The 19,373-nt window shown below is 38.2% G+C and overlaps 1 long non-coding RNA gene across 1 annotated transcript in view; it reads right to left on the bottom strand.

The window, feature by feature from the left end:
- The window catches only part of LOC108446764, a 38,669-nt gene extending 22,023 nt beyond the window's left edge, over window positions 1-16,646 (bottom strand). Inside the window, exons 1-7 of the long non-coding RNA XR_001862064.1 lie at window positions 15,816-16,646; window positions 15,455-15,517; window positions 9,695-9,793; window positions 5,595-5,712; window positions 3,201-3,318; window positions 1,452-1,603; window positions 779-957 (exon numbers count right to left, since the gene is read on the bottom strand). This is a non-coding gene — a long non-coding RNA (uncharacterized LOC108446764). The remainder of the gene's footprint in view (window positions 1-778; window positions 958-1,451; window positions 1,604-3,200; window positions 3,319-5,594; window positions 5,713-9,694; window positions 9,794-15,454; window positions 15,518-15,815) is intronic.
- Window positions 16,647-19,373: the final 2,727 nt, after the last annotated feature.

Genomic DNA, 19,373 nt, shown 5'->3' with positions numbered 1-19,373 from the left:
AAGCATTGGCACAGTAGGAATTAAAGGAGAGGGAAGATTGTAACATCTTGAATAGAACATTTCATCTCCCTTTGATATCAGCTGCTTTGCCTCAATCTACACCATTCTTCTTCCCAGATCATAATTCACTCCTTCAACACAGAGAGAGAGAAGTCTGCTTTGGCCTAATTAATGAAAGAAGAGAATGTTTTTCTATTTACAAGCAAGTGCATTGACCACAAAATATGATTTTTCTGGTGTAAATTCCTGCTCACTTATCACACAACTAAGCCACTTCTATCCCGTTTCTTTCATTTCTTTCTTTCATTTGTTTCTCCCTTTCCATGAGGCAGAAGCATTTGCTGCAGTGATCACTGCACAGATTCCAGTCCACACTCTGACCACAGTCAGCGGGAAAAACTTCCTGGAAATTGTAGCATTATGGCTTATTAAAGACTTATTATTAATGATTATTAACATTATTAATCTGAGAAGAACAAGGCTCCACTGTATTTACCTGCCATGCCCGATGATTCACAGTGACCACTTCAAAAAGCCAAAAGAAGCTTGTGAAGACAGAAGAGGAAGGAAACACTTTATTTTTACGAAGTTCCAGGTCTTATTTCAAGAGCTACAAAATCTCTGTGCTGACACTGCCTGAGGAGTTTCTCATTTACCATCTCCTCATCCTCTGCACTGAGCAGAGACTGAGGCACCATCTCCTGTGTCTGAGTCAGGAATGTACAAGCACAGGTTAGAAGAGGGAGGTTGTTTTAGAGCCAAAATCTGGTTCACAGACCTTAAATCTCAGTGCAAGTTCTGTCTCAGCTCACACATCACAGCAGTGCAGGCTGGGGTCGCTGCAGGCTCTACACATTTCTTACATGAGCTTGTTCACCCTGCTCCTGGGCAGGAGAAGGCTCTTCCCATCATGAGAACTCCAGAAACCATTCCCAGCATGAGAACTCCAGAAATCACCTGTGAGAGATGTGGGTGGATTAATGCTGTTCTGATATTAGTAATTATTGATAATAGAAGAATATAAGATAACATGAGCACCTGAAGGGGCTTTCAAGGATGGAGAGGGACTCTTCACAAGGGCATGGAGTGGCAGGAAAAGGGGGAATGGCCACCAGCTGAACTAGGGAAGGTTTAATGGGATATTAGGAAGGAATTCCTCCCTGTGAGGGTGGGCAGGCCCTGGCACAGGGTGCCCAGAGCAGCGGTGGCTGCTCCTGGATCCCTGGAAGTGTCCAAGGCCAGGCTGGACGCTGGGGCTTGGAGCAGCCTGGGACAGTGGGAGGTGTCCCAGGAGGTGGAGTGAAATGAGCTTTAATGTCCCTTCCAACCCAAACCATTCCATGATTCTGTCTTTCATTTACAACAATGACTCTTGGTACCCAAAAGTGAATCCCCAGCCCTTCTCTCCTATATGTCCTTTAAATGACTGATGCTGGAAGGGTCAGACTCACCTGCTCTGAAGTCACTTTGATGTGTACCATAGCACCAGGACTTGGGTGAGGATTAAAGATTGTTTTCAAGAGAGGTTTGGAGGGGCAAAGCTCCAAGATTAATTTCTTTCCAGACAGACACCACCATGACAAGTTTAAGATATTCTCCCTTCCTGCAGGACAAAAATAAACAGGAGGAGAAAAAGCAATAAAATGATTTTTTTTAACCCCAGCTAGTGAGCTGTATTATCCCAGGACAGTTTTAGTGAAGGCTTAAAAAATATACAGAGTTTAAAAATAAACATTTTCCAGCTTTTATAAAGTGAAATTCCCACTTTCAGCTGGGCATCCAATGGAAAAAGATGTAAGGATAAGGATTTGATCCAGGACAATACTTTGAGACACCTTTACAGTCAATGATGTGTAAAGGACACTGAATTTGGTTAATCCCCTTCCCCCATGTGGTGGGAACCATCAACAGAAACATGGGGAAACAGACTCAAGGTGCAGCAGGACAGGCTTGGAGTGGATATTAGGAAGAATTTCCTCACTGAAAGGATGGTCAGGCATCAGGACAGGCTGCCCAGGGCAGTGCTGGGGTCACCATCTAGGAGGGGTTTGAAGGACGTGTGGATGTGGCACTTGGGGACAGGGGTCAGTGCTGAACACGTGGGACTGGGCTGAAGATTGGACTTGAAGGTCTCAAAGGTCTTTTCCAGCCTTAACAATTCCATGATTCTGTATTTTCCTCTTGTTGGTGATGCAGCAGCTGGGTTTAGTGATTTTTGTTTATTTTAGCTTTTTGAGCTTTAAATCCGCTAAAATATTTTTTGCTTTAGTTTGTGAGAGTATTTAGGGGCAGTGCTAAATTCCATACTGGCTTTTTTCTCTTTTTTAGGGTATCTTTCAGACCAAATTCGAGTTTACAGGATCCCTTTAATTATCTCCACACTAACAGGCTGTTACAGTATTAAAACACAAGCACTAAAATCCTACTTGATGCAAGATAATTTTCCTATGCAAATGACTTTGGTTATGAGTAGATAATTTATAATCATAAGTACTAAATTCAAACAAACAAAGCTTGAGCATTCCAGAGTGCAGTGGGGAATGGAGACTGCAAATCATTGTGTGTCTGGCTTATAGGAAAAGGTTGGTCCCTTTATTGCCTTTTCTTTCTGTTTCAGACAGGCTAAAAGCAATTAAAGAGAATTCAGGGTGTAATAAAGGAATCCTACCCTGCTCGTACTTAACAGATATTCTGGAACTGAAGTATTTTTGAACTACAATTTTTATCTTTTATTTTAATTAAACTAGCACAGTTCTGAAAAGAAAATTCCTCTGCTAGGAGGATTGGAATTGTGCATAATGTATAACTGAGTATTGATGCGCTCTTTTTCCAGCTGCGCCTCAAAAAATTGGTTTTTGGTTTTTTGGTTTTTTAATTTCACTTCTTAATTTTGTTGCATTCGCAAAAGAATTTGTGGTAAAATCTTTTAATTCTGAGAAATTCAAACTTCACCTCTCAAATATTCTCACTTGCTGCATTATCCCTTGAAATCCAATCTGTAATTATTTAGTAGGAACGTTACCAGGAGCCACAAAAGCCCTTTTTTTACTGTAAATTATTCAATTGGTAAGGGGATACAAACAGCATTATTTATCATTTGGAGCCTTCTTTGCTGTAATTCAGATTATATTCATCTCAAATGCACTTATCAGTCAAAGGGAAAGCAAGAAAAACCAGGTGTGACCTCTCTTAAATCTTACCTTGTGAGTCTGAGGTCACACTGCTTTGGCTTTTTCACTGTTTTGATTTTCAGCACTTTCCATCATGGGTAGCACTGGTACAAACTCCAAAAATAGGAACCACAGATCGTTTTCATTTCTAGGGAAAAAATAAATCACAGAATGGTTCATAACCCGCGATTTCACAGAATGACAGGATGGGTGAGGTTGGAAGGCACCTCTGGATTTCCTCTTGTCCAATCCCCCTGCTCAAAGCTCATTTAACTAAAAACCTCCTTTGCTACAAACTTTATTTTCCTTCTTTCTCCCCCCTTAGTGCAGGACTTGCAGTTGCTCTCTGTGTTTATGCAACACCTTTATCATATCTGGAAATCACTCCAGAAATGTTGATTTATTTCCTCTGGAAGAGCAGAAATTCCTGGGCAAGAGGAAACAACCAGCTGTCAATCTTAGGTTTCAGTGTTTCTGTGTAAAAATGACGACTCCACCTCTCTGGGCATGGACCACCTCTGTCCTGTGGTACCCAAAGGATTTCTACCTTTTCAAAACTTACACTAAAAGATAACAACTACGCCTAAACTCGTTCTCCCCATGGTGCTGCTGCTGCTGCCTACAATGCCAACTGAGAAAATAATTTTAAGAAAGAATCAATTAAATATGCAACAAATGGCTCCACATCCAAGAGTCATTTAAAATACTGATGATTGCCAACTGTTACCAATCTTCCCTTAATTTGAAGCAGCTCATCCACAGCCTGGAAACTTGGAGCTGGGAATTTGCAGTGACCAAATATCCATTGCCTCGGAAAGATGTGCTGGGAGTTTACACAAACAGCAAACAGCCCTCCCTGATTAATATATTGAGACTAAAAACAAAATACTCTGTAAATTACCCACAGGTTCCCAACTCAAATCCATCTGCTTCCTTACGGCTCAAGTGGTGGATAAAAAATGAAATTATTTACTAAATCTAAGAGGAGCCACAGGGAAGGGATGAAGTTGGTTCATGAATCTGCCCCATAAAACTGCTTAATTAAAGGTGTACTTGGCCTCCAGATAAATTCTCAATCAAAATATTCTCCAAAAAATGTAAACAAAACCCCCAAAACAAAGCATTTGTGCTCTATTCAAAGTTTTCTTCCAGTAGAAAATGTGTTTAACTCTGACCTGGCTAGAGGTAAATGAGAAATTTGTTAAAAGTTCTGTGATTTTGTGAGAAGTGTCTAAATTTAGTACCAGCTACTACTAATTTTAGGTGGTTTTAGAAGCAATTTTTTATTTCATGGATTAAACATTATCTAAATGAAAATTTAAATAGAGTGGGGGGTGTGGGGAAAAGACAGAAAATTACTTTCAAATCATAAATATCTGGTTCCTGACTTTTTGGTGTTCATACAACTGTAGGCTTGGGAAATGGAGAAGAAATGCAAGATATAACTTGAAGTTAATACTAAAAAACCAGCAAATAATCTGTAAAGGGTGGCTAAACAACAGTTTCATCTCTGTGGTGATAGTCAGAATATTTTTCTGAGGCTGTGTGGGTGCCCCAAAGTCTGTGTTTAATATTAATAACCACGTTGTGGTAGGAGCACTGTGGAGAAGGAAATCAAATGGGGGCTGTGTGAGAAAGGTCAGGACAAAACTCAACTACTAAATACAAGAATAAAGTTTAGCAATAAACTCCCTTTCTTTTTCTTGGCTTGAGAGATACTTTTGTAGCTTCTGTTTCAAAGCAAAAGCACAGAGTTGGTGTTAATTCTTCACAGAATCACAAGTAAATGTTGCCTGTGGTGTGGTTTTTCTGCTTCCCCTTCTTTAGAACCACAGCATTCTACTGAATTTACATAATATATGTGTATATTCATATTTCTGCATGTGTTGGCTTCATTTATGCAAAATAAACAACTGAAAATATACTGGTTTCTATTTCACATTACCTGGCATAAGCTGCAAGCCCTAAAAAACTTTTTATGTGCATCAGGACAAAGGCAAATCTTGGCACAAGGTTCATGTGGTGACTCCAATGAGAATCTGTGGGTTTAAAAACCCCAAAGTCTTTTCTTCAGTCAATGCATTTGGGGTGATAATTAGAAAATGAAGGAAAGAAGAGGATTTATTGGGATTTCCACCAGCCCATGTCAGTGTGTGCACTGACACACTCTCAATAATTCAAACTGAAGTTTAACCCTCTGATGTGTGGTGACAATTGGAATTTCCTGGGCCAGCGAGGAGGTGAGTTATGGAAGAGGTGAGTGTGTAAAAGGGCTGTCAGTCTTTTCACCCCAGGCATAGGAATACCCAGCATTTATTTTCACAGAAATCAGGCAGGAGCAATTGTGTGGCCTGTGGGCATCACTTTTCCCACTCCAACAGACTCTGCATTTTTGGGCACTTCCCTGAGATCAGTGTTTTTCACCTGCCCTTTAGCAGAACAGCTGCATCAACATTCCCTCCATCCCTGCAGCTCCACCTTCAGGAGTGTGAAAAAACCATTCCCACCAGAGCAGTCTCTGCAGGTCCTGAATGAGGCAGAACTGAAAGAGAGCAGAATGGATTGTCTAACAAAAAACCAACATTTTGAAAAAATATATCCTTCATATAGTTCTGCTAATACCAGAGGAGAAACGTTACAGGTGTGACTTAAAGTGCTCAGAAGAAGCGACGTGAGAGCTGTTTCTATTCAGTTTCTACTCAGAGCAGTGTGAGCATTGAACATTTCTGTATTTTTTTTATCATCATTCCACACCATCTGTATCCACCTCCGTGAGGACTGTGCATAGTGAAAGGCTTTGCTCACTTCCCACACAGTGGAATGGCCTCCTTGCTATTTAATGCAGAGGGAGAATCCTTAGGGATTGAATTTCCCATCATCTCCCATCATCTAACGCCTGTTCTGATCCCAGTTTCCTGACTGAGCCAGGCAGGAGTAGCTCACGATGGAAAACCTCAGTCCCACTACCAAGGACAACAGCAGATCCAATATCCACACACCTCCCTGGGCTCCCAGGAGTGCAGAGTGATTCACAGATAAGGACAAATAAATCACTCCAAACAGTGTCTAATGGTCATAAAGATTTAATAAATAAAGATAAGCCACCAGTTAAATAATTGTAGTCATCAATATTTTGCACATAAGGACAAATCCTTAATTCCTTCATTCCCTTTCCCCTCCTAGATGTGTGGCTGCTGTTTCATTTGCATTAAGATTTGCAAAATACCACAAAAAGAGCATTTTAAAATAGCATTTAAAGCTATTTTTCTTAGGCAAAAGAGATTCCAGGAACAAGTCAAAGTGATCCTTTTCCTTCCTGCATTTTAGGAGCTGTCCAAGGCTCACGGTGCTTTAATCGACCCAAGTTCAGATGATTCAAACTCTGAAGCAATCCATGAGCACTAAAGACCCCAAGCCCAGGCACCTGTGTTAAATATTCCTTTAAAGACTTGATTTTAGGGCACTCATGTCTAAATATTGGCTTTAGTTCCAATCTAAACCATCTCACCTGGGCTTTTAAAGGTGATTTAGGAGGTGAATTATGGTTTTAAAAAGGCTGGTGCAAAAGTTTAACTAATTAATCAATTGGGGTTTTTTTTTATAGCAGGTTACTTGTGCAGTCTGTTGCCTGCAAATGATTTTAAGGATTTAAAGCCATGTAAATTGTGTAAATCACGCAATTTAAGGAATCACAGCAATAAATGTGCTGAATCTCCCCTTTCAGTGGGTGTGGTTGTTCAGATTTTGGAGTGAGGAAAATTGCCACAAAATCAAGTTCAAATTTCCCCCTCTGGGTTCACCAACCCAGAATAAATCAGAAAATCAGAGAATCATCAAGGCAGGAAAAGAATTCCAAAATCATCAGGTCCAACCTTCAACCACATGGCCACTGAACCCTTTTTGTCTTAAATCCACTCATTATCACAATTTTTGAAATTCATGCCACATCTCCTGAAGCTTCTTAAATGGGAGTCCAGTGAAGAAAAAAAATAGAGGTTAATTCAGGGATCAGCATTTCAATAATGTAAAACTGAATTTAATTTGTTAAACTTTATTAACATATGCCATTATGCCTTGGATTTCACACTTAATATGTTTTCAACGTGGTTAATTTAAGAAAAATAATTAAAGTCAACTGAATAACCTTAATAGCTGGTAGTTGTAGAACTGAATTCGTTTTCTCTATTGCAAATTGAAATATAAAGCCCATCTGTTTTCCTCTGAAGAAATTCCTGAAATTACAGGGTTTTTTAGTCAATTTTTCTCTGTAATTAAAAATTTAATTGACTTTTGTCCATTAAAAAAATTAATTTTAATAGCAAATAATTTTTAGTAGTAAATAATTTTAACAGTAAGATTACTAATATCAAAAAACAAAACCAAACACCCACCAACAGGAAGGAAAACTGAACACGGATAATTCTTTCAGATGTAATTGTAAAATTAATATGAATATAAATTAATACCATTGAATTCCACCAAAGAAGTGGCTGCACAGATTTTTATCAGCTTGGAAACCCACGTTTTCCATGCCTGGCCTTTCCGAATTTGCTCTTAATAAGATGCTGGAACTTCTGCATAAATTAACCATGGAAACAGTGGAAACAGCTCTGGCTTATGGCACATTCTTTAGAAAATATAAATAAATATATAATATCATGTGTGTGTATTTGTGAGTCGATATCTGAGACCCTGCCTGGAGAAGTCATAGATAATTTATCTCACAACACCCAAATACAGCAGATATCTCAGATTTTCCATTCCTTTCTACTTAATGCCAGAGTAAATTAGAACTTTGAGTCCCCACATCCCCAGAGCTCAATTAAAGCTGATGTTTGAGACGCAGATACTGAAATCAGTTTGTTCGTGCAACATTCCAGCCCATTTTCCAAATCAAGCAGAAGGCAATTTATCCCAGGCTCTGTGCTCTGCATAACAAACTTCTCCTCTTTGTTTAACAACCTTGTCTTGAAAACAGCTGGGTCTGGGGTGGATTTGCACCATATCAGGGACAAGAGGGCCCAGAAAGTCACATTCTGTTAATGCTCCGAGTAGGCTTTTATTGCTCAGTCTATCTCCTGTCTTCACACTATATAAGGATTTCATCTAGTTTGTTTATTTGTATATTTTTTAATGGTTTTCTTATTGATTTATTGATTTGGTCTATTTTATATATTTATTTATTTATTATTATTATTTATTTTCTATTATTTGAAACTACTGCACTCAAAAATCCACAGCTTTCTTTAAATGGGTTGTGTTTAGAATGCTGGAACTATAAATTCCTTCTCTAAATACAAACCCAGCACCTTTATTTTTTCCTCTTTTTTTTTTCCCCCTCTCTCAATATCCTTGTTGCTGGTAATCAAATCTATGTTCCAGCAGATTCCTGTGGGAATCCCTCTGCCACCTTCCTGGGAGTTAATCAGCATCTCCATTGCCTGTGAAATGTTCCCCAGCATGAGCATGAGGGGATGATCAATAACTGATCAACTCAGTCAACATTTGGGGACACCTGGCAGGATGGGAGGTGGTGCCTGATGAGAACCCATCCTGGTGTCCCCAGGCAGTGGCAGGGATTTGACAGTAATTAAGGCACTGCTTTTACTCAGACAGAGCTCTCAAATAACCCTGGTTTCTATTTGTGCTAATAAACTTCCAGTTTCATATTTCACACAAACTTTCACGTTCATATAAATACCACTGACTTGAAAAACACCGTTGATCAGCCCCATCTAAACAAAACAAAGTCACATTTTCTCCTGAAGGAGCTGCTGACAGTTTCACCATTTCTAAAGATGCTCATCTTAATCCAGAAACATTCCTTTTGCCTTTCACCAATTTGGACAGTCAATGCTTTTCAATAATAAATATAAATTGCATTCTTTTTGCAGTGTTATTAATGAAAATTATATTCAAAAAATACTCCCAGAAGAAGCAAAATTGAACTTTCCAAGTCTACCATTCTAGCAGTGTGTTAAGTAAGGATCTGTTTTCAATCTATGACTCTCTTGGATCGTTGCAGGGCAAGATTTGTGAAACAAGAGCTCTGTGGTCCACAAAATTTGTTGCAAGAATGCAGGTGTGTCTTTGTGAAAGTCTTATTGTCAGCCCAGGGATCTCATCAGAGAAATATAATTATTTTACACTGAAAAAAAATCCCAGCTAAAAATATGAGGCAATAAATTAAATGATATTTAGACTTAGTAAGAAAATTTTCTCCTGTCCTAGAGGGGTAAAAAGAAATACTAACTATAATTCAGAATTTAAAACCTATTAAAAGGAAAATTTTAACCAACTGGGTCACTGCAATTTAATCTGAGTTTCAAGAAGACGAAAATACATTTAAGCTTTAAAAGACTGTTTTGGTACAATTAATTCAATTAGACATGAGAACAGGTGCAATAATTTATGAGAATATTAGTATGAATAAGGGTAATCCACTTTAAAAAACAATCATTTTTACGATTGGAAATACAGTTTTAAATAGGTGTAGATTTTCAAAGAAAACCAGGTTTACTTACTTTTAAAAAATCTGAATCAATTTCAGAGTAAACCAGCACGAGTTTCTGGATTTATTCCATGTTTCTGCACAGTCATTGAAGAAAAAAAGCTGGAAATAACTCAAAAAACATAAGAAATAATATTACTACTTCACTAGTGATAAAGACATGGATTAACCAGACAAAATCTGTAGAATTTTTGTTACACCTTTGCAGAAATCCTGACAGTTAACTGAGAAAACTTAATTATCACCGTACTTATCAAAGGAGTTTCGTGTGCAGTGTCATCTTCCTGTGAAGGATGGTTTTTATCTCGTTATTACTGCAACAAATGCTTACAATATTCAATAAAATGTGCTTGGTATTTTGTCTCCTTTTGGAGGCTGGGGTTATTTTCTCTACTCAGAGTCGAGAGCTCTGCAAAGCAAAGGGTCACTGACACATCCTCGGGTGGGAGAGCCCTGGACACATCCCAGGCTTTCCAGGAAAACCAACCCAGAGCAGCCTCTCTGAGGTTATCTGAACTGTTATGCTGGGTTTTCTCCACCCCACTGGCCTCTTGGGGTTTATTCCTATCAGACATGGACAATAAGTGACTCTAAAGCCTCACTCTAAACCAATGATTTCAATCATATCAGATAAATTGTTGTTTTCTCCTCCAAGTGCTCCTGCATGAGTTGATATACAGGTAAAGCTTGTGGCTCAATCTGATTTATTTTAAATTATCGGGTGATCTAGAAACTGAACTAAATATTTACGAGCTGCCAGTGACAAATGAGAGAGGTAATTCATTTAATAACAGCAGTGAGTATCAGATTTTTGCTGTATTTCTGCAGCAGAGCAGTGAAACACTCACTGGGACTGCAAATTTTGGTGTCACAGGGTACAAACAGTGGCTCAAAGAGGTCCAAATATGGGCCAGAACAGAATGAAACTCAACGTGGGCCTATCACACATCTATTTCATTTTAAAAAATCTGAATTTGTGGTTTCAACTCCGAGTTGAAATTAAAAAAAAAAAAAACAGACAAACAAAACCCAGCTAAGTTTCTACAAAGAGGAAGTTCTGGAGCATCACCTGTCTTGGAAAAAAAATAATTATATATAAGAAATTTAACTGAGCCTAGAAGGAATTGATAACTTGTAGCTGGAACTGAGAGATAAAAGATTTAAAAGACACAATGTTTGAGGAAAAAAGTGGGCTGGAGAGTTTCTGTCTCAGTGGAGTCAGATACAATGTTCCACCAGAGAAACCCCACACAGGAACTTTGTTTTAATGAGAGGATTTCTCCGTTCACTCCAGTAAAAGGTTTAAATATAATCATTTTATGACTTTATCACTTACAGATTCCATTAATAAAAGAATGAAACAGAACTTACAAACTTGCTGAATTATGAGTTGTGTTTGACAGGGAAGAATTTGTGTTCAAACCTTGGTTTCCAGTGGAATGATCCCATTACTAAAATGAGCTTTATTCAATATACTTCCTTTATGTTGAAAATGACTTAACTTTTAATTGAAATGTATAGAAATATATCTGAAAAAAATATGATTATCATATATATTAACTTCTTAATTAGTCCTTCATAATGAATGTAGAGAAAGCATAAAATTTCAATAGCATGGATGCTACTAGAGACAGTATTTTATTGGCATCAATGGAAAAGTCACGTGTTGAAATCCAGACACTTTCCCTGTCAGGAGATAAATAGCTTTTCATACCTCAGTGGTATTTAAACCTACAAAAACATCTCCTTATCAGCCAGTTGTGAAAGAGCAGGTTAACTCCAGCTTTTCTGCCACTCAGACAAAAGACAATTATTCTTATTTTTGTTGCCTTTGTAACGTTTTTGCTGTAGTATGAAGTATTGAAGTATTGAATTTTACTGCTGTTTGTAACCCTCTCTCATCCCTTTGCTCTAACAACTGTTTGAACACTCATTTAAATGGAATTTTGGGGATCAACACCAACAGGAAAGTGCAGCAACGCATCCAAAAAACAGCACCAAACTCTAGACACACAGGGCCAGGAGCAGCTTCACATTCTAGAAAGCAAAAACGTCACATGAGAGTTCATCACATGAAAACCAAGTTTTCCACATTTACTCAGGACATTATTGTTTGGTTCATACAAATGATTATTTGTACAGGCACAGTGAGCAACTCTCCAGGGTGACTGCCTGGAGCTGAGAAGGAAACAAGATTTGTTTGACAACTGAGCCCCTTTTCAAGAGTGGCCAAGGAAAAGGTTCAGGGAAAAACACAAGTCTCTCATAGCACAGAACTGTACTAAGAGAGACACAGCTGTGGAGAACACAGGAGGAAGCTCTGCTGACCTTCAGGAGTTACCTGGTTCCTGAAGCACTTCCACCACGTGGGTTGTAGTGGTCAGGACTGCAGAACCAGAGGAATCCCAAAAAATCCCTGTTCTCTGTTCCTCATCAATCCTGTCCTTGCCTAGAGATTAAAAACCCAGCCTGCAGCTTTAGGGTATTGAATATCCACCATGGATACTTCTGAGGAGACAAAATTTCTCCTGTGCAGGACATGCACTCCCCACCATGCTGCCCAACCACCTACTGGTTGTTGTCATTTACTTATTTTTCCTTTCTATTAGAAGTATTTGGGCAGAATATTTGGTTTAGAATAAAAAAATCCCCAAATGTGGAAAAGTTATCACTGGGTTCTGTCCTGTTTCATGGCCTGAATTAATCAGGAAATCAAAACCAGATGAGACCTCATTAACATTTTTGCAGTTTTGATAAAACCTCACTGATTTATTCATTCTGCATTGTGATGTTGCTTTAAAAGCCTGTGAGACTGAGGTGGAGTCATTCCCACCATATGGGGTTTTAAAATTATTTATGTATCATTCTTATATCCATGGACTTGTTAGTAAAGGAATTAAATCCTCCTGTTCCAACAACCTTTAGTAGTTGTTACATCTACAAGTCATTTGTAGAAACCTGGACTAGCTTGCTACAGAATCAATGCAATAAAATGCCTTCTGAAATTAAATATTCTCTAATTCTCCAGTCTAGTTGCACATTTTAATTATGACTCTAATGAATTGTGAACGTGACATCAGAATTCTCGTCTGACACCAAGAATTTGGATTTAATTAAAAAAAAATAGAATTATTCTAAGCAGATGTGTTTAATGATCACGGTGCTATTAAAATATGCACTCAAGCTTGCAGAAAGTACATAATCTCAGGGTATATTTACACAATGTTCTCCTCGTTTCACTGGAAACTGTGCTGGTTTCTGACACTGAACTAGAAACGTGCCTCGGACATCTTTAGGCAGGTTTTAGATTGGCCAAAAAAAGGCAAATTTAGTTGAAACAGGAGATTTTACAGGTCCTACTCATATTGCAGGCAAGGAGAATTTGGTATAATTTAATCAGGCTTTGGGTTTTCTTTCTTCTCCTCAGCTCTTGGCCTGGACAAGAACAGCGTTTTCAAATATTTGCGTTAAAAATGCTGCGGCTGCTCCGGACATGGGAGGGAGGGATCAAACAGAAACACCTCCGTGAACAAAAGGTGGATTTTCCCACAAGTTCTACAGAGACTGCACCTAATCTCTGGCAGGGCCAACCACAGTTCTGTCCCTGCTTTCCCTTTGAATTCCTTGGGAATGGGCCTCTCTGAACAGCCCAGAGTTCCTTGAAGGATGAAGAGCAGAATCTTCAGTGCAGGTGGTCATTGCAGGAGAGAAAAGCTGATTAAGGCACAGAGTCATCAGCCTCAGCCAGCCTGCAGGACAAAATACATTGTGTTGCAGGAGGGCTTTGAAAAATCCTTTCTGTTTAGAATAAATGCTTGAGAGTGTGAAAAATGCTGGTCAAATCTCTGAAGATCTGACTTAGGTGGAACTGAAATCACTTCTCTTCATGGGAAATAACTCACAGTCACCTAAGTTTTGGTAATTTTTACTGTATCCAACCAAATATAGGAGGTTTTAAGAAAATCCCACCTCCTCTGGCCATGCACATTGCCTTTGCTTCTCTCTTTCTTCATCAAAAATATCTGTACACCCAAAGGTACAGACATAATGGATCTGAGCAGTGACCTTGAGAACAGAACCATTAGAGATGCACAAATTGAGCAATGTTTTTAATATCCCGAGAACTGTGATGGGTAAAGTAAAAATAAATTAAAGTTTAGAGTTTATGCTTATTTGGGGGGAAAAGAAGAGAGAATTCTCATAAGTGGCTAGAGACAAAAATAAATGATGTTTAGAGTTAATGCTTATTTTGGGGAGGGGGTGGAAATTGACTAGAGACATATCAATTACTTATTTCCAAAAATTACAAGAGGGAGCTCATTTTGAGAAAAGAGTAAAATTTGTTCACATTTCCAAAGTATTATTCAAAAACTTTAAGCCCCGTGAAGTAAAAATTGATTTTTGTGGGGTCACTGGATTGTGTGCAAGTCGGATTAAATGTATTCTGTAAGAGTTAACTGTATTTATAATAAAGCCATTTAAAAGTATCTGCCATGAAATTCCTGTGCCCTTCAGTTCTTTCCTTCAGACAAGGGAAGGGGTTGCTCATTTTGCAGAGCTGCTGGGTGCCTGAGAGCGGGAAGATGCCTTCACCAGCGCAATTAGCTTAATTACCACACATGTATAATGACTCGTTAAGAGATGAACGGGAGCTTAAAAGGAAAGGAGCAGAGTTTGTGGTACAGCTGGAACAACTTCCTTCAAAGAAAACAATTTGGGTGGGCAGCACTGTCTGATACAGAAGGAAAAGTCATTTGGACTCTTTACCATTGCTGTAGACACTGCACATAAAAAAGGTCATTTTTTAAAGAGACAAACCACATCCTTGAGCCATAATTTTTCTCGATTCCCCCTGCTCAGCCTGTGAAATGCAAGTAATTAAATTCCTATTGTTCTGCAGCCCGGAACCCACAATGAATTATGCTCTCAGAGGGTTTATTTTTCATTTGGGTTACTTTGCATCGCTGTAACTGGCAGGAAATTTCTGTGAGTATCTCCCTAGCCCAGGACAGTGGCTCTTCTTTTAATAATGCACACGATGGTTCTGTAAGAAAATGTTCTCTTTAGCACAGGAAGTGTTGTGGCATTTCCCATTTTGAGTCACAGGAAGGTCCCTTTGTCTGAGTCTATTAGATTCCTCATTTAACAAAAGCTTCCAGCTCAAGCTTGAGAGAAAGAAATCAAATCAGACAAGATGACAAGACTGTAAATTAAACTCACAGATTGAACAGAAAACTAAAATTGGGGTTGGGGAAGGAATTTGATTTTAATAAAATAACTTTAGATGTTAAAATTGTCAATAAATTCCTCATCCTTCTGCAAGGACCATCTTCCAAACTGGAAGGTTCAGTAAAATCAGTCTTTCCACTACTTTGTTCCCTTCCCAGAGTCAGTGAAAACAGGTGCAAGAACTGAGAGCATTACTTAAACAATTTATATAGATTGGATGAAAAATGTAAATGACTGACAAAATTTTAAAATCCTATTTTATTCCTAACTTATTAAGCCTGTTCTAAACTTTTCAAATTTTTCAAAGGAAATGGAATAAATTTAAAAAAAATAAATAAACCAAAGAAAAATTTTAAAAACCCAAAGAAAAATTTACTTTAAAAGAGAAAAAGTATTTTTCCATGCTTTCAAATGCACTTTTATGGGAAAATTAAAAATGTGATAGTAACAAGAAGATAGAAGTCTTTAGCATAGAAGAAAATGTAAGATTTTTAGGCAAAAGCCCATTTGAAATGGCAGCCACATTGGTTGGATATTTTCTTACCTTGTGAATTTGATGAGTTGGCTTTTCAGTTTGTATTGCAGAACTTGGATGTTCATTTACAACCTGTTTGTGAAAAGAAAAATTAAATAAAGGCATCCTTTTATGAAGCTATTTGGATCAGTCAAAAGCCTCAATGAAACAAAACAGTAAGCTGATTTTTGGGGTTTTTTCTGGAACTCTTAATTAAATATTATAAGCCCAGATATAAATATTAAAGGGAGCACTGTCCACACAGTGTGATCCATTCAAATACACTGAATTTCATGCCCTGGTTTCTATATTTTTCTTCTCTCCAGGACTAAGAGGTCATTATTGTATCGTTAACATGAAGTGTTTTAATGAGAAATTAAGTCATAAATACCTTTAAAACCTGGACTTCAAAATCATCCAGATGCTTTTCAAGTACAACTCTCCAGCTGCATTTAAGAAATGGTTTTCACTCCATTCCCATTCAACTTCTCTGTTTCCTCTTTATAATGGATTGGAATAATATCCATTTCAGATCTGTCACGTACCTCTATAAAAAGTCAGATTTGATCTCCAGCTCAGGCTTTGGAGATGGTTCCCTTTCTCTGCTGGTTATTTTATCTGACTGTTTCAGCAATGCAGAGCTCAGATTGTGGCAGCCAGGGTGATAAAGTCCTGGGAACTGGGAATTGTCAGGCTGATTTCTGAAAAAACATCTGATCAACTCACCATTTCCTCTGCATGTGTTCAAAATAATGGCTCAGAGATTGCCATAAATATTATCAGGACTCAGACAGAAAAGTGAAGCAATGTCACATAAACTCTGTAGAAAAGCACCACCAGTAAAAGGCATTAATTCAAGAATCTGCACTCTCTGACTGTAAATCATAGAAATATTCCCTACAATGTATAGAATGTGGGAATAAGACTAATTTTCTCTTGATTTTAATATAAACTCTAAGATCTGCAAAAAATAAAATAAAGATTAAGTAACAAAATTATTTCCATTCCTTCTTCCTGTGACAGCTTGGAATATCCCTCTGGGGTCCCAAAAAAATTGACCTTGGAGAACACAATCCCGAGAGGTTTTGTCCAGCTGAAAGGGGAAGGGGAAAATCCCCGTTTCTGTAGGTTATGGATGCTGGAGAGCAGCAAAATGCATCCCTGGAGTGGCAAGAAGCTCCAGGTCCTCCTGGGGCCACTTTTGTCCCCAGACAGAGCTGAATAACCCCAGTAATTCCCCTAAATCATCATGGGAACAGCTGAGAGCAAAGAGGGCCCCTTTGCCATTTTTTGCTCTTAGAGAAAAATGACTTTGATCCCTCCCTAATTAAAGAGCACAGGGCACTTCTGGGGCGAGTCCTGGGCTGGTGGAAGATAACTGCAGACCTGTTCTCTGGGCATGCAGAATAATGGAACTCTACTGGCATTTATTTAAAGCAGTGATGAACTCTTTGATCTCTTTAATCACATAATCCAGAGAAAATCATTCTTGACCACTCCAAGAAAAAGTTCCAAATGATTCGTACTCGACTGCAGAAGATTTGTTTTAACCTGATTTGCCCTAAAGACACTCTGCTTTCAGCTTGGGAAGGTTTTTTAAACCAAAAAAAAAAAAAAAGGTTAAATTCATTTTCATTCTAATTTGTTCCATTTCTTTTTCATTAGCTGCTTGCTTGCTTTTTATAATATTAGAAGTGACTTAAACTGAGCTTTAGCTGGAAAATTAAAACTATTGGGATCAGCTCTTTCAACTGGACTTAAAGTAAATTATGCTCCTCTAATTTTTATATATAAATCTTTTTTTTTAATTTTTTTAAATGCAGTCTCTGATACACCAGAGGATTTAAAGGAACAGATTTGAAATTATAATTATAAACTGAGGCTTTACAAGTGGAGACCACCAACCCAGCAGTAGGGTTTGGATGGAAAGTGTATTTGAGGAAGCAGAGTCCCCAGCCTTGCTCCTAACAGAGCAGAATATCACAAATATAATATCTGTAAGGAGCATCTGTGGCAGTGGCTGAGCCTTGCTTAAAATTTATAAAAATAATTTTGCTTGCTTGTTTGTTTTCTCATTTGTGTCTTTTTTATCAAGTTTCCAGAGGAAGAAATTTTAATTGTTGTTAGGAGACATTTCTTCAATATCTGATTCAATCTCCAGCTCATTTCACTCCCACCCAAGGTTTTAGGAATACAAAATTTAAATTACTGTATTTCTTTCATGAGTATAAAAGTTTCATAGCTCATAAGCGTCACAAGAGTCTTCAAAATTTGAGAGTTATTAAGGTCAGTCATGAGAAAAAAAAAAAAAATAGAACCACTTTTTCCTGGTGAAATATTAAATTTATTTCATGAGAAATATTTTTTATTTATTACCACCCCAAGAAGAGCTGGCAGCTAATAAAGCACTGAGGAGCTCTTTGTCTCTCCATCTTCCCATGTTGGAACTAAAACTGTTGCTGGAGGGGTTTTATGCATTCAATAGAAAAGCTTGGAAGTTGCTTTAGAGAACATTGTTGATTTAAATGCCTAAAATATTTTACTTCTCATCTGTTAAAACAAATTTGCTTTCCTTTCCTTTTTACTTTCTGTCTTTGCTTCTTTGTTTCTTCTCTGAGTTAAATGTATTTTCTGACATGTTCTAACCTTTAGGATTCCTTAGCTGTAAATAAGCATTTTACTTCAGAATATATTTATAACTTTCATCCTTAACGGAGTGATTACAGATTAGGGTTGATTCTTATATAATTGTCCAAAATACAGTGGTCTTGAACTGCTTTATTTTTGGTCCTAGTTCAACAGGTTTTATAAGTCATGGATATCCTTTAGGTGAATAATTCCCTGTGATTTTTGTATTTTGTGCAGGTGCAGAAGCAATGCCTGAAACCACAGAATCAGAGAGCTGTTAAGTGAGAATTAAAAGAAATTAATTGGTGCAAAACAAGACATCACTGATGAAAACAGGCATTTAGACAAGTGAAATTCCAGGAAAACTGCCTGTATGTGAAATGAATGGAAGATGATGGAAGATGGAAGACGGAAGATGGAAGATGATGGAAAATGGAAGATGGAAGATGGAAGATGGAAGATGATGGAAGATGGAAGACGGAAGATGGAAGATGATGGAAGATGGAAGACGGAAGATGGAAGATGATGGAAGATGGAAGACGGAAGATGGAAGATGATGGAAGATGGAAGACGGAAGATGGAAGATGATGGAAGATGGAAGACGGAAGATGGAAGATGATGGAAGATGGAAGACGGAAGATGGAAGATGATGGAAGATGGAAGACGGAAGATGGAAGATGATGGAAGATGGAAGACGGAAGATGGAAGATGATGGAAGATGGAAGACGGAAGATGGAAGATGATGGAAGATGGAAGACGGAAGATGGAAGATGATGGAAGATGGAAGACGGAAGATGGAAGATGATGGAAGATGGAAGACGGAAGATGGAAGATGATGGAAGATGGAAGACGGAAGATGGAAGATGATGGAAGATGGAAGACGGAAGATGGAAGATGATGGAAGATGGAAGACGGAAGATGGAAGATGATGGAAGATGGAAGACGGAAGATGGAAGATGATGGAAGATGGAAGACGGAAGATGGAAGATGATGGAAGATGGAAGACGGAAGATGGAAGATGATGGAAGATGGAAGACGGAAGATGGAAGATGATGGAAGATGGAAGACGGAAGATGGAAGATGATGGAAGATGGAAGACGGAAGATGGAAGATGATGGAAGATGGAAGACGGAAGATGGAAGATGATGGAAGATGGAAGACGGAAGATGGAAGATGATGGAAGATGGAAGACGGAAGATGGAAGATGATGGAAGATGGAAGACGGAAGATGGAAGATGATGGAAGATGGAAGACGGAAGATGGAAGATGATGGAAGATGGAAGACGGAAGATGGAAGATGATGGAAGATGGAAGACGGAAG

Source organism: Corvus brachyrhynchos, unplaced genomic scaffold (assembly GCF_000691975.1).
Source record: "Corvus brachyrhynchos isolate BGI_N302 unplaced genomic scaffold, ASM69197v1 scaffold544, whole genome shotgun sequence".
In the NCBI taxonomy this organism is placed as follows: Eukaryota; Metazoa; Chordata; class Aves; order Passeriformes; family Corvidae; genus Corvus; species Corvus brachyrhynchos.
The sequence above is the reverse complement of the archived record's forward strand: the minus strand, read 5'-3'. Positions and strand labels throughout refer to the sequence as shown.